This window comes from Bos mutus, chromosome 6, assembly GCF_027580195.1.
Source record: "Bos mutus isolate GX-2022 chromosome 6, NWIPB_WYAK_1.1, whole genome shotgun sequence".
NCBI lineage: Eukaryota > Metazoa > Chordata > Mammalia > Artiodactyla > Bovidae > Bos > Bos mutus.
This window is the reverse complement of record NC_091622.1, coordinates 46,417,503-46,434,088: the sequence shown is the minus strand read 5'-3', so window position 1 is coordinate 46,434,088 and position 16,586 is coordinate 46,417,503. Positions and strand designations below refer to the sequence as shown.

General features: G+C 41.0%; 1 long non-coding RNA gene across 1 annotated transcript; it reads left to right on the top strand.

Annotated features, from left to right (window-relative positions):
• Positions 1-4,810: 4,810 nt before the first annotated feature.
• Positions 4,811-15,834, top strand: LOC138988300 (uncharacterized). The gene is made up of 3 exons (XR_011464615.1): positions 4,811-5,018; positions 12,574-12,807; positions 12,992-15,834. It is a non-coding gene; the product is annotated as an uncharacterized lncRNA (long non-coding RNA).
• Positions 15,835-16,586: the final 752 nt, after the last annotated feature.

The window sequence follows — 16,586 nt, the reverse complement described above, 5'->3', positions numbered from 1 at the left end:
GGAAGGCTTAGTGAAAGACATTCAGTCTTAATTATGGTCCGGAAGACAGAAAAGGAAGAGAGAGGAGAGGAGTCAGGAAGGGTGTTTGGGAGGAGCTGGTTGTCCGGCAGAGTAGAAGCTATACCTGAGGAGGTCAGGCCACTGTTCTGACTTTACAGGGAGGAATCCGCTCACCCGCATGGGTGCTTTTGCCTGAAAGCTAAAGCTACTGATGACCTTTTCTCTAAAGATCTTCCATGGGTGCTGCCAAGTTTGATCCAAAAGCCAGACTCCAAGTAGGATGTGGAAACAGTATGCCACGTAGTAGAACAAAGGTAAAATCCATCATTTGGATCTAAGAGTCAAGGCATTCAGTTCAGGGGTGGGGAGGAGTCAGGAACCATAGAAGTAAGATAGTCTACACATAACAGAGAGAGGTCACAGTGGACTCTGCACGCTGCATATAGAATAAGCCTGCCCAGTCAGATGGGTTCCCTCTCTGTGCCGTTTCCAAAGAAATCATGACAACTTCCTGGAGGCTGTGTTGCCTGGGACCCATACTCCACATGTAGCCTGCAGAACTCCCCGGGCACAGCCCTGCTCACCTGTCTGCTTGCATTTCCTTCCTGCTGCTGCCCTCCCCCAGCTCAGAATGAAGAAAAAAGGTCCCCAGAGTCACCTCTGTCCCTCAGTGGGGCCAATATTGGCACAGTGCTGCCCAAGATAGTCCCATCCCTGAGAGGGCTCATGCAGGGACTGGAGGGCTCGTCCATCAAGGAAACTGTAACCTTCAAACACTGAATGAGAGAAGCCCTCATGAAGTTCTTCCAACTCTAACCTTTTAGGGAGTAATCAAAGTGATGACAACCGGAGGGTTTAAATCCTACTTGGGTTGGTCCAAGGTGCAATTGACCAAGCTTTTACAAAAGGAAACTTCAGGGTCCCTGTGTCACACTTAGCTGTCAAGTGGATTAACCAGGACCAAAAAGATAGCACTTTGAAAACCTGAAACCAAAACCAAAGAATTAAATCAGTGAAATATTAGTTGGTTGTACTTGAAGATAAAATTAAATACTTAATATCTGTCTGTGGCATACCAAAGCAAATTATATAAAACAACTCCAATGAAACATTTAATTAGTTGCTCTGAAATGGATTTGCTCCCAAACCATTAATCTAATTAACATACGCAACTTTCCTCCTGCGGCACTTGCCTCGTTTATATATGAGGCCAGCACACAGCTCACATGTGTCCACTTATGTACATGTATATCTCTAAGAGCCTCCTCCTTGTAGTACACACTATTTTATGCTCCCTCGCCTCCCGTATTTGTGGGTAACATTCAGTATCCACAAAATAATATAAAGAAATTGCTCCAAATGAGAAACATTTGATGTTTCCAAGTGCACAGAGAAAGGGGCTATTTTTCCAGCATGCATTGCAGATGCGGCAGCTGAATTCATGTGCACACACAAACTCTAAATGAACAGCCTGCGTAATCATGACAATTACACGTTGCAATATGTTGTTTCTACTAATCAACCCAGGAAGCTCCAAGAGGGGGGAAAAAAAAGAAGATTGTCGTTTTGTTCTTTTAAATATTGTAGCTTGTGGACTATACCTGCTTACTGGTAAATTGACATCATTGGAAAAATACTGAAATAAATTTAGAAACAAAAATTATTCGCACTGAAAAATTAGATAATTAACATTTTGAAGGCCGCGGGAATGGGGATAGCTGAGAGAATGTCAGTACAATACTGCCATCTAGAGGAAACTACAGTTCAAAAAAAGTTTTTTTTTTCAGGTTGGTTTATTCCAGAGAAATAAAACAGCCGATAAGGATAGAAAAAGGAGACGGGATTCTAAATAATGAGATTCCTATTTTCCTACATGACTTAGAGCAGAGCTCTCCAAACTTTTTTCACTTCTTTGGACTCTGGGGTATTTGGGAGGTTGAAGAGAGGGCATGATTGCTGACCTGACAAGGAGGCTGCCGCCTGGCCGGTCAGGAACCTGAAGACGTGAGCGGGAGGGAGCTTAGCAATGACTCCTCCTCCTTCTCTGTTTTTGTGTTTGTTTAAGGAAATCTGAAAATTTGTATTTGTATGTGAAATTTCCAGATGTTTTAATTTGGCAACTAAAAAAAAAAAATTAACTGTTCAGTATGAATACATGTCTGGGGTGCAACTTTGGCTCAAAGGGTAGCGGGTTTGTGACATTTGGAAAGAAAGAAAAAATATTACTGGTGAATTGTGACCTAAGGAGAAAGGAAGAGAGAACTGAGGACGTTGTTACCAGCTTGGAAATGTATTAAAAAGGATTTGGCGGCCACACCCTGAGATTCATCATTAGGAAGACAAGAGTCTAAGGTAACAGTGGCATTCCCTCTCCAACTCTGTAGTTCAAGGACTTCTGTGGCATGAAGTGGAAGTGTTATTCGCTCAGTTGTGTCCAACTCTTTGAGACCCCATGGACTGTAGCCTGCCAGGCTCCTCTGTCCATGGAATTCTCCAGGCAAGAATACTGGAGTGGGTAACCATTCCCTTCTCCAGAGGATCTTCACAACCCTGGGACCAAATCTGGGTCTCCTACATTGCAGGCAGATTCTTTACAGTCTGAGCCATAAGGGAAGCCTGACTATTCAGAAGAGTGTGGGGTACAGAAATGGAGAGAAGTGTTTTGAGGAGGAAGGAGTATGATAAATGCTGCTGGAAGTCTGAACAAGATAAAGAAAGTAGGGAATTTCCTGGCAGTCCAGTGAATAAGACTTGAGGAAATATGCAGTCTCACACACGCTAATGCAATGAGCTCTTCCCCCACCTCATCACACAGGGAAAAGTGTTCATAACGCTGAATCATTCCTGTGTTAGGCCAGTCTTAACCCTGGTTACAGCTGAGAAAGCTCCCCCAAGAATTGTGACCCAGGAGATGGGAGATGCATGGGAAAGAAAGGAAGGAGAGAAAGCTTAGGGGAAAATGCCCAAGACAGAGAGAAACTGCCAAAGAAGGAAACATGAGGCTTCTGTTATGATACTGTTTTCAAATCATTGCAATGAGCAAAAGTCATAACTAACTACAGGCTCAGTATCAAATAACTCAGAGAGAGTAAAACAAAAAATGGTATACAGAGTGAGGCGAAGCTCTGCGCTGTCTCCGTTGAGCAAATACGTGTTTGCGGGTAGCCAGCAAACACCAGGCAAGGTGGAATGTTGCAATTGATTTGCACTGTTCGGTTATCTTGTACTGAGGTGCTCTGTGTGTTCTGTTTTTCCTCCCAATAAATATCAGCAGGTTTACACTGTCACAAAGAGAATCATGACATATGTTTCGTAATTTATTCAGCTGATTCCACACGCTTCTGCTAAACAGAGGGGTGAGAGAAGGACATTTCAGAACTGTGTTCACAAGACCCTAGGAGGAAGCAGGGGCATGCATCATCAGTGAGGGTGAAGGGGGTTCATCTCCTTTCCAATTTTCCTTCCTCTTTCTATTCTGATTTTTTTAATCTCCTTGTTCCATTGATTTATGAAAACAAGGTGTTAAAACCTCCATTTGTAACTGTGCCTTTGTCTAGTTCTTGCTTCAATTCTGTGATTTTGCTTCATGTATTTTAAAGCTGCATTGTGTGTGTCTCTGTATATTTAGGAGTTCTGTGCCTTCCTGATGAATTAATTCATCATTATGAAATGTCTCTATTTATATGTAACAATAATCTTTGTCCGAAAGTCTCTCTGTGTGAAACTGATATAGGCACAGCCGCTTTCTTATGCTCACTATCCAGGGTACATTATTTTGCATCCTTTTTTCACTTTCAAACTACATGCATACATATATTTAAATTGCTTCATTTGTAGGTAGTATATTGTAGAGTCTCCCATTTTTGTGCAGGCAGTCTCTATCTCTTAAATGAAGAGTTTAGTCAACTCATTTTAAGTAATTAAAATGATTGGGTTTAATTCTACTCTCCCGCTATTTGTTTTCTATTTTTTGAATCCTTCTTGTTTGTTCTTATGGTTTCTCCATCTCACTTGGCTCATTCTCTTTGAATTAATCATATTTCAAGCATTCTGTGTGTTACTTTCACGGAAGTTTTAGCTATATCTTGGGATGACACTACTCATCCTTGCTAATTACATACTGCAGAGCATTCATATTAAACCACTTCCTGTGAAACGTAAGATACTTGCAAGAGAATAATTCCATTCTTCTCCCCTAAGCTATTAGTGTCATATATTTTATTTCACATGTGTTATAAATTCCAAAATGCTACATTACCTTTGCTTTAAAGTGCCATGTTTTTTAATAAAGTTTAAAAATTGCATCTTTTATATTTATCCACATTTATCATTCCCAGTGCTTTTTATTACTTTCAGTGTATTTGAGTTTTCATCAGTATCATTTCCCTTTAGACTAAAGAACTTGCTTTAGCATTTCTTATAGTGCAGGTCTTCTGGCAAGCAATTTTCTCAGTTTTTCTTTTATTTTAAAAACTCATTTCATCCTAATTTTTGAAGAGTTTTCATGCTGGATACAGAATTCTTGGTTTGCAGAGTTTTTGCTTTCTTCCAACATTTTTAAAATGTTGCCCCATTTTCCTCTGGACTTCATTGTTTCTTATGAGAATGAGTTGTCATATGCATGATTATTCCCTTTTAAGTATTTTTTCCCTGGCTATCTTTAGATTTCCTCTTTTATCTTTGGTTTTCAAAAGAATGACTGTGATGTGGCTAAGTGTGGTTTTCTTTGTACTTGTTAGGAATTTGCTGAGCTTCTTAGATATATTAATTACTTTTCTATCAAATTTTGGAACTTCCCTGGTGGCTCAGATGATAAAGAGTCTGCCTGCAATGTGGGAGACACAGGTTCAATCTCTGGGTTTGGAAGATCTCCTGGAGAAGGAAATGGCAACCCATTCCAGTATTCTTGCCTGGAAAATCCCATGAATGAAAGAGCCTGGAGGGCTACAATCCATGGAGTCACAAAGAGTCAGACACAACTGAGCGACTCACACACACCAAATTTTGGAAATTTTCAGGTATTGTTTCCTCAAATATTTTTTTCTGAACCATTCCCTCTCTTTCTCAGACTCTTAATGGACTAAATATCGCTCACAGATCATCAAGGATCCCTGAGACTCTCTACATTAGTTTCATATTCAGACTTTTTTCTTTTTACATGTTTCATCTTCAGATTGGATAATTCTACTAATTTTCCTTCAATTTCACTGTCCTTTCCTTTTGAAGTCTCCAATCTGCTGTTAAATTCATTCACTGAACCTTTCATTTCTGATATGCCTTTCAGTTACAGAATTTCCATTTGGTTCTGTTTTATTGTATCTATTTCTCCACTGAGATCTCACACCTGCTGACTTACTGCATCCATCTTTTTTTTTAATAAGTCTCTGAACATTTTTATAATGGTACTTTTAAAGTCCTGATCTTCTAAGTACAATATTTGAATCATATCAAAGTGTATTTCATTGATTGCTGTTTGCCCCCTTGATCAGAGGTAACACATGTTGTTCACATGTCTGATGATTTTTATTGTATGTTGGACATTGTGGATGATATTTAAGAAGTCTGAATTATGTTATTGTCTTTAAAGAAGGTTGGTTTTGTTCTGCAAAGCAGCTAATTATTGTGAAATTTTTTCTTACCCTGGCTTGGTTTTATTTTTGTTAGGGTGGTTCTGTCTCATATTTATTCTTAGTCCCAGGATATGGCTTTTACTCTATTGCAGGGTTTGGCAAATGTTATCTATAAAAGCCAGGTAGTAATTAATTTAATTCTTGTGAGCAATGTATGGTCTCAGTTTCCTTTTCCTTCTTTTCCCCTTTCCTCTTCTTCCAGCTCCTGCTGCTTTTGAACAACACTTTTAAAAAATAACAATCATTCTTAGCTCAAGGGCCACACTAAAACATGCCACAAGCCAGATTTGGCCATAGTTTCTGGACCCCTATTTTTGGGCATGGTCCCCCAATCCTAGCATGTGGCCTTTATTAGTCCTTACCTGAACCCCTGCAGTGCTTATTGAAGACATTCCCTTTGGGATTGGTCAGACTTCAGTGTCTCACAGCACCGGACACCTGCTGGCTCATCACTGTCACTCTCCCCTAAGCCTCATGAAGCCTCACCTTGTGGATTTCCACCAAGCTCTCAGCTAAGGATCCAGAAGACACCTTTACGGTCCACCTCACCTTCTCATAGACACACTGACACATCACTAACTTCCAAGCTGACACCACTCAGGCAACTGCAGATGGCAGCAAGGGACTGAGTCAGGATCTCCAGGACTTTTATTTCAGTCCAGAAGCACCCACTTTGTAAAAGCAGATTGCAGACCTAACATCCTGTGCAGCAAGAATTAGTTACATGGGAGTGAATGAACTGATCGGATGAATTGTGATTATTTGTACTGGGATATTATTTCTTAGGGCTTCCCTTGTAACTCAGTCGCTAAAGAATCTGCCTGCAACATAGGAGACCCCAGTTCGATTCTTGGGTTGGGAAAATCCCCTGGAGAAGGAAATGGCAACCCACTGCAGTATTCTTGCCTAGAGAATCCCATGGACAGAGAAGCCTGGCAGGCTACAGTCCATGGGGTTGCAAGAGTCGGACATGACTTAGCAATTATTTCTTATTGTGAATTATTTTTAATGTTCTATTTTTATGGGCCTATTGCCTGGAGAATCCCAGGGATGGGGAAGCCTGGTGGGCTGTCGTCTATGGGGTTGCACAGAGTCGGACACGACTGAAGCGGCTTAGCAGCAGCAGCATGATGAAGCTCTTCCTCTTGATCAATGCCTAACCTTTATTTTAAATTGGGGATTAGAAAACTCTGGTCCATGGACTAAATCCAGCTCACCACAGGTCAAATCTAATCTATGTGCCATTGCTTACATGCTATCTGTGGCTTCTTTCAGGCTGCAATGGCAGATTTGAGCACAAAATTTGTGGTAGACCCATGGCCTGCAAAACTGAAAACATTTACTGTCCAGTTCTTTATAGAAAAAATTTGCTGATCCCATTTTAGACTATGCTTTTGCAAACTGAAATGAACCACTCTTTACAACATTGTCAAAGTAGGTGAGGCAAAATGCAGCAAAGGAATCGGCAGCAAAGACACACAGGGCAGGTGGATGGTTCCGGATGATGATGAGGTTTCACAGTGTCAGCAGCACCGGTGTCTGACATTCAGTAAGTAAAGGCCTGCAGTCAACCTCTCAGAAGACTTTGGGGTTGGGTGTAGGGACAGGCTGGTAAATATAACTTCAATGAGGAATATATATATGACACTAGATTCTCGCACACTGGTGAAGAGTATGAAGTCCTTTTTCATAGAACAGTGCTTGACCTACCTCAGATATTCTATGTGACCCAGAAGCTGAAGACCATAAGGAAGAGAAGAGTAGAGATAACCAGTAGGTACCCAGCTCTCTGATGGGGCCCTTCACCACCTCACCTCACTCAGTATAGCAAAAGTGAGGGGGACATTAGCATCCATCCCAGCTTCTCAGATGAGCTGATAGGCTCTAGGAGGATATGCTATTTGCCCAGTATCTCAGCTATGAAATGTAAGGGCTCATACTCAAAGCTATCAAGACTCCAAATCCATTCTCACAATTTCTACAGCATCATCTCTGGAAGGATAAGGAAATAAGGGAACAGGATTCAGGAGGGGGAGAAAAGTGGGAGAAGACACTTAACAATCTCTCAAGATGTACATTCAAGCACCTTATTTTTTCCAAAGGGGGAAGAAGTATCAAGACAAACCCTAGAATTGCCCTTTATACCTCAACTGTATATACCAATGTCCATATGAAGATAAAAATGTCCGAAAGATAAAAATAATGAGAACCCATAAAACAAACATAGTCCAGAAGTACAAAGAGGAACGCAGGGCCTTTGTATCTGTTGTTCCCTATTGCCTTGCCTTAGAGGCTCCTTTCAAGGTATTTATATTCCAAGGAATTTACATACCTCACTTCCTTCATGTTATTACTCATACACCAGGTTCCAAACACTGGTCTTCCTGAGCATCCAAATGAAAACTGCAAACAACCATCTCAGTCCTCACTCCATTCATCTAACATATTACATAGTTCATTTGTATATTGTATCCCCCACTTGAATGTAACCCCATGAGACTGAAGACTTGGCTTTGTCTGGTTTTCTGTTTTGTTTTTTCATTTTTGTTTTCACTGTTGTACTCCCAGTATCTAGAACGGTTCCTGGCACATGATAGAAATGCAAACATTTTATTTTGTAATAATTTTATTTATTAAGCTATTTGTGGTGCCCTGGGTCTCCATTGCTGCCCGAGGGCTTTGTCTAGTTGCCGGGAGCAGGGGCTAGGCTCTAGTTGTGGAAAACTCTTAACATTTTAAAATTTATCTCAAGGTCAAGCAAGTGCCCAGTGACCTGTGGCAGATGTTTCTAATTCTTTTCTTAAAATCCAGCCCCCTTCTCTATCATCAATAGAGTTGTGTCTGAGAGCAGCAGCAGCATACCAAACATAAATAAATAAAAGTAAAACCATTCTATTTCCCACCTTCTCTTGTGGATGATGCTGTGAGCCACAGTCCTGGCTGATGAAGTGAAGAGGGGTGTTACTCGGCAAAGCTTCCTGCAAAGCTCTTTACAAGGTAGAGGCATCAACAGGCATACACTGCTTAGCTTTTGCCTTCTTCCTGCCTGGCATGGACACGTGATGTGAGAGGCAGTGCAGCTGTCCTGGGCCATTAGGCAGCTAGGATGGATACAGTGGAAAGAGGGAAGGAGCCACTACGGGGACCACCTGGACCCCCTTCCTCTGGATATCTAATCCTAGGAGGGAGAATAGAGCCTCAAATTTCTGAGCCATTGCTTAGTCATGTTTTCTGTGACTTGAAGCTGAAGCATTCCGGTTAAAAACCACTAAGGTCAGAATTGTGCTTCCTGCTTTCCCCTCCTTCAAATCTAACTTTGCCGTGATCCATTTGCGGGAAAGTTAGGTGTGCTTGGCACCCCCTCAGCCAACAATATGGAGATTACAATTGCTGTTTAACAATGCAGTCAGTCGTGGCAAGACAAATAACACCAAGCACAAGACAGTGAAGAGCTGGCTGCTTTTCCTGTACAGACCTAGCAAAGGTTGGTTTCTCTCAAATTTTTCTAATCAGGAAAAAAATTCAGAGAGAGGAACAGACAGAATTAAATGTGAAGTCCTTCAGTTTACAGGCTAGGAATACAATACATAGATACAGTCATTGTTCCCTGATACAATTAGGATCATCCCCGGGATATAGTTTTAAAATGTCAATTGAATCCCTAGTGAGAATTAAAAGAAACAGGAACTCCCAAGATAGGTCCCCTCGGCATTAACTTTGAGAGAGCTCCCCTAGTGCTGTTGACTTGCATGCAGGTTGAGAACCACTGCTTCAGTGGTTTCAATCCTTTAAGAAGGATTGAGTTGTGTCCTCCCTAAATTCATTTGTTGAAAGTCTAACCCCAATTGTGACTATACTTGGAGACAGAGTCTTGTTCAGACACTAAGTCATGTCTGACACTTTGTGACCCCATGGACTATAGCCTGCCAGGCTCCTCTGTCCATGGGGATTCTCTAGGCAAGAATACTGGAGTGGGTTGCCATTTCCTTCTCCAGGGGATCTTCCTGACCCAAGGATTGAACCTGCATCTCCTGTGTCTCCTGCATTGGTAGGCGAGTTCTTTACCACTGAGCCACCAGGAAAGTTCAAGGAGCTAATTAAGGTTCAGTGAAACCACACAATGGGATCCTAACCTGATAGAACTTGAGCATTCCCCATCTCTTGCTCCCCTCTCTGCCCTGTGAGGACACAGCAAGAATGCAGCTGGTTGTCTGCAAGCCAGGAAGAGGCCTCACCAGAACCCAGTCGTGCTGGTAGCTTGATCTGTTTCAGCATCCAGAACTGTGAGAAAATCAGTTTCTGTTGTTGAAGCCCCCAGTCCATGGTGTTTTGCCACAGCAATCCCAGCTATTATAAAACAAACTTCTAACCAAAGGGAAGTAGAACCACCCTACTCCCAAGGCTCCCCGTGACTCTCCCATGGCTCTTTCTACAGTCTCTATCAGTCTCCAGAATTACCCTGCTCAGTCTCACCCTTGCACTTGTCTCCCTCCACTTGGAAACCAAGTTGCTAAATATTTACTATTTGATTTAGTGACAGGTGCTAAGAGAGAATATAAGGATACATAAATCAACAGTGTTTACCCCTCAAGCTATCTGGAAGCAATAGAAATGTAAAATAAATTTAAGAAGAATCATTTTCCCCACACTTAACCCTTTCAATGATTTCCCACGGTCTCAGGAGCATGTCTACCATCTTCAATATGACCTGCAAGGCATTGCTCTCTCTGGGTCTCTCGCTTCCTCATTACCATCCAGCCTTCCTTCAGTTTCTTACACACACCTGATGCTTTTCCTCCCAAGTCCTTCTATATTACCACTGCCTGGGCCATTCAAAAACTTGGATCTCCTCTTTGTCTGTTTCCTACTAACTCTGCAGGGTTAAACACAAAATCACTTCCTTGGCAAAGCCCTTCCTGCTCTTTAATGGAGTTAAAGCTTATTTAAATACTTGCCTGGCTCTGTGACCATTTTCTTCATAGCACCAATAACAAACTAAACGTGCTAAGTCACTTCAGTCATGTCCGGCTGTTTTGCAACCTTGTGGACTGCAGCCCTCCAGGCTCCTCTGTCCATGGGATTCTCCAGGCAAGAATACTGGAGTGGCTTCCCGTGCCCTTCTCCAGGGGATCTTCCTGACCCAGACCACGAAGCCCACGTTTCTTACATCTCTTGCATAGGCAAGCAGGTTCTTTATCAATTGTGCCACCTGGGGAGCACCCTAATAACAAACAGTGTGATTTAAACAGCTATTTATGGATTTGTTCAACAAGTGAAGTGAAGACTATGTTTATCTTATTGTCCTGTGCTCAGCACTCAGCACAGTATAGGCTCTCACCATATAACTTACTAAAAGAATAAGATCTAATGATACAAGAATCCTACTAATTACCAGATATGTAGAACAGTCATTAAAAGCTCAAGTGAAGAGCAGGACTGATAAGCTAAGCAATTGCACAGAGGAAACACCTGAACAGAGCCTGAAAGGAAAGAAGCCATTCTGACACCATTTCTTTTAGACCTATTCAGACAGCACTCCTCATTCAGTGAAAGTTAGTCACTTAGTCGTGTCCAACTTTATGACCCCATGACTATAGCCCACCAGACTCCTCTGTCCATGGAATTCTCCAGGCAAGAATACTGGAGTGGGTTGCCATTTCCTTCTCCAGGGGATCTTTCTGACCCAGGGATAGAACCCAGCTCTAAAAATACATCTCATAAAGAAAACAGACTCATTACCCCCATGCCATTTTGTTCTCTTCCTTCTTTGGAATCTGTATTATAAGACAATGGAAATACAGCCATACCATGCTCATTTGTATGAGGAAATAGTCTTGAATTGCCTTTTAATCATTAAACTTGTGAATGCCCTAACAGTCTGAAACTCGAAGGCAGCAGTAATGTCTGTTACTCATTTATTCATTCGTCAGGCATATAATGTATTCAGTGACTGAAGTTCCAGTCCTCGGGACTTCAAAGCAAGATAAGGCAGAGTCCCTGCTCTTAAGCAGTTCAGTTTATTGGGAAAACAAATCAATAGTTCCATATATTAACAATCTGATGTGACAAACGCTAGAATAAACACCCAATTTCTGGACATTCACACAAGTGGTCTATCATGCTCAGATCGGGGTATGTATGGAAGGCTTCCTGGAGATACCTGAGCCGAGTTAAAACTTTAGTTTATGGCCCAAGACAGGAGAGGACATTCCAGGCAAAAGCAGTAGCCTGGCTTTTCAGAAACCTCCATATGGTTCTGTGTAACTGGAGGTTACACATGGCTGTGTCCTCGTGAAGCCATGAGGCTAGAGAAGCAAACAGGCCCAGAACACCAAGGTCTTTTGCTAGTTTAAGTTTGTACTTTATCGTACAGGCAACAGAGAGGCATAGAGAGATTTTAATCAGAGACAAATCCATCCTGCGGCTTGGAAAGCTCGCCAAGTGGATGAAAGATGCTAAGGCCCTTTAAAGTTAATAAGATAAGAAATGAAGAAAGCAAGGCCCCAGGGCAGCAGAGGCATTAGCTGAGATGTTCAGGAATTAAAATGAACAAGATTTGGTGACTTGACAATAAATGCACCTTTTCTCTCCCTACTTGTCCTCTCCTTTCCCAACGTTCCATGCCCTGGTCGTATTCCTGGGTTCACCATCTTACCTTTACGTTATAGGTCAAAGGAAACGTCTGGGTCACTGCTGCACCCAGGCTTCATCCCCTACACACCCTAAACCAGCCCCTCTTTGTTTTAACTTCCTGTCACACAACTTTTTGACTACAGATGCACATCTTGAGTGTTAATTGAAAGCTTTTTCAAGGAGAAGCACCAAAGTTGAATAGCTGGTATTTCAAAAACAAAACAAAAATGCCACATACTTATTCTAGAAACCTTTTCCAGTTCCTAAGTGGTATTGCCCTTCAATCTTCCTCTGATCTATCAAATCCCAGGGACTGGAGGTATGTGAGAGATTCCAGAAGTTAATGTTCTCACACATGAGAAATTAGCCCATGTGGATACTTTAGAACCAAGATGCTCCAATTTAAAAGGTGATGGACCTCTACCAGAAATAGACACCAGGTATTCTCAACAGAACCACAACACTGGAATGGCTGCCATGTCACACAACTATTTGAAACTAAAATGTGGCAGTTGGAAGCAAGACAAGAACAAGTTTGACTCAGGTAAGATTTCTTAGAGCCCTACTTACAGGGGACTAGAACCTGCCAGGCCAACCAGGCAGGATGTGGGAAGGGGAGGGCGACTCTCCTGCTACTTTAAAGACTGGGGATTTGGAGGGGCCAAGTCACTGTGACTCCCGCCAACTGCACAACTGCTCTCCTTACCTGCTTGCTCTCTCATTTTTAGAGGCAAATGAAGATACTGCAACATAAGCAGTAAAAGATCAAACATCGGGATAATGGAGACCCTGGCAGTCAAAACTAGCTCATGAAGGAATCCTGGGCATTGCCTCAATCCTTTCTCGCAGATAAGAAATCAAGATCTGGACTGAGTCCTCCCTACAATGTCCTACCTGGGCCCACAACACACATTGTCATGGATAGGACCCTGGGGGTCAGAGACCCATACATAACCTCAGGAAAGCCCAATGATGGGATTGAGGCAGCCTCTGAAAACTGGCCTTCTGATACCAATTGAGAAATGTAGATCAGAACTGCAATGAGGTTATCACCTTCCACCTGTCAAAATGGCCATCATCAAAGTCAACAAATAAAAACTGCTGAAGAGGGTGTGGAGGAAACAGAGCCTTCCCACACTGTTGGTGGGAATGTAAACTGGTACAGCCACTATGGAAAACAGTATGGAGTTTCCTCAAAAAAATGAGTTACCGAAAGATCAGATCAGGCCTCCTTGGGAAATCTGGAGTGTCTTTCAACAGACTGCTTTGTTTTCGGGTTGAGAGGGTGGGGAGGGAAAGTCTTTTACGGTACTGTCAGGCCTCTGGTGCAGTAGCTCCGTGTTTCTCTCTGGTGAACAACTTACCCCACAATGAGCACCCTCACAGCTAGCACAAAGTGTTTTGCTGGAACTCGATAATTGCAAGTTCACTTGTTGGAACTAGACTCCTACTTAGTAGAAGCCCTAAAACTAACTTGCCTTTGGACTTGGCGTATTTCAGCCATAGCAAACCTCTCCACATCCTTAGCAAATTAACACCATCAAATTACCTTGATCTAATAAATACTTTTGAATTCCATAATCCCTCTTCCCAACATTTGGTTTGTATTTCTATTACTGCCCTTATGTTAGGGTTTATGACCTGTCTCCCCTATTAAATATCAAGTTCCTTTAGGGGAGGTACCTGTCACATTAGCCTCGATACCTCCAGAGCTTGTCATAATGTTTGGTGCATGGTAAGCAATTAGATACTTGCTGAATGAATTAAGCAGATTCTGAATGCTTCTTACCTGCTATTGGAGGAGGAGGGAGGAATGTAGTTTCTCATTCAACACCTAAAAACAGGAGAGCAGTAAGGCTAAAACTTAAAGGTAGGTTTTCTTCAGCTTGCTTTTAAAAATAAACTTGTAAAATGCTATTTGATAAAAAAAAAAAATTCACTGTTCTAGTAAGTAAAGAATACAACAGCATTTGAAGACTGTGTAAAAGATTGAGAAAAACACTAGGACCCCAAGCATTTAATGGGCAAAGGACATGAAGAAATAATTCACTGAAATTAAAAACACACGGCATAAAATAACCTTTCCATCCACACTAGACATTATTTACCTAGTAAAAAAAATACGTATTAAAACAGTGAAGTTTTAACAAATGGTAATTCAGAAATGATGATGTGAAGTAAAAAGGCACTTGTACACTCAGATATTAGGGGGATATAAACACAGCTACATGGAGAAAGAATTTCCAGTCACCGTCAAGGTATACATGTAAGACTCCATGTGTATACATACAAACATATATGCATGTACATAAACTAAATCTTTATGCTTTTCTAAAAATATGTATTCCAAGGAATGAGAATGTTCCTTAGAATTTATGCAGTATGACTTAGAAAGTCTACAAGTAATAAATGCTGGAGAGGATGTGGAGAAAAGGGAACCCTTTTACACTGTTGGTGGGAATGCAAACTAGTATAGCCACTATGGAGAAGAGTAGTGGGATTCCTTAAAAAACTGGAAATAGAACTGCCTTATGATCCAGCAATCCCACTGCTGGGCATATAAACTGAGGAAACCAGAAGGGAAAGAGACACGTGTACCCCAATGTTCATCGCAGCACTGTTTATAATAGCCAGGACATGGAAGCAATCTAGATGTCCGTCAGCAGATGAATGGATAAGAAAGCTGTGTTACATATACACAATGGAGTATTACTCAGCCATTAAAAAGAATACATTTGAATCAGTTCTAATGAGGTGGATGAAACTGGAGCCTGAGTGAAGTAAGCCAGAAAGAAAAACACCAATACAGTATACTAATGCATATATATGGAATTTAGAAAGATGGTAACAATAACCCTGTATATGAGACAGCAAAAGAGACACTGATGTATAGAACAGTCTTTTGGACTCTGTGGGAGAGGGAGAGGGTGAGATGATTTGGGAGAATGGCATTGAAGTATGTATAATATCATATATGAAATGAGTCGCCAGTCCAGGTTCAATGCACGATACTGGATGCTTGGGGCTGGTGCACTGGGACGACCCAGAGGGATGGTATGGGGAGGGAGGAGGGAGGAGGGTTCAGGATGGGGAACACGTGTATGCCTGTGGCGGCTTCATTTCGATATATTGCAGAACCAATACAATATGTAAAGTTTAAAAATAAAATAAAATTTAAAAAAATTAAAAAAAAAGAGAAGTTAGCATAATTCTATCACTTGCTAATGATCTTCAGCAAATAATTAATTTTTTGGACTTAGTTTCCTTATCAGTAAAATGATTTTAAAAAAAGAAAAAAATGATCAGACCTTAGAAGGTTGGTGTAAAAATTAAATGAGAATATAGAGTTTAGAACAGTGCCTGGCATACAGGGCGCTCAACAAATCTTAAATGCTAGGATTCCATATATTAGAAATCTGGAAACAGCCTAATGTTTAATAATAAAAGAATGTTTAAAAAGATAGATAAATCAATACAATAGTATATCATATAATCATTAAAATGTTGCTCCTGAAATCATACAATCACTAAAATGTTGCTCTTAAAGAGTTTTACTAATGATGGAGAAATGCTTATATTAAGTGGAAAAGTATAATATAAAGATATATAGTATGATTTCAATTATGTAAAGTATTTATCAATATATAGAAAGTGATCTAGTAGAAAACATGCCAAAATATTAAAAGGATTACTTTGGCAGTAGAATCTGACCTGCTTGGTTGTTTTTCTTCTTCATACTTTTCTATCATGAAATATTTTTGGTAAGTAATAACTTTTAAAATCAGGAAAATACCATGGTTTTTATAAGCTTAAAATAAGGTTACAAATAGGTTAAGTTCAAAAATATATACTAACATCCAACTCTTCATGTGTAAATAGTGTGATATGGAATTATTGTGGCTTTCCAAAACTCAAATTATCTTTCAAATTTACGAATATGGAGCATTGTACTAATGCAAAGTAAATATTACAAGCAACATGGAGCAGCACCAAGTATTCCTTGGTTGAATCTGTTTATAAAAAGTGTATGAAATCTAGCACAAACAATGCATTCTCTGACTTACGACAGCCCACATTCTACTTAGGTTGGCCTCTCCCACTCCCAACCACAAGTTCTAGCAGACAGGTGTTTCTGATCCAGGATCCCTTGTAACCCTGAGCAAGGGCCTTGCTGGGCGTTCCTAGAGCCCTTCCTCCTCCCAGCCCCACTCCACACTCTGCAGCTTTTACCTTTTCTATTCATTAAACTGAAAAGTTCTCATTCCTTGTGCAGTTTTAAAAGGGAAGAACTTCTGCCTGGTTGTAAGAAGAAAGAAGATGTTC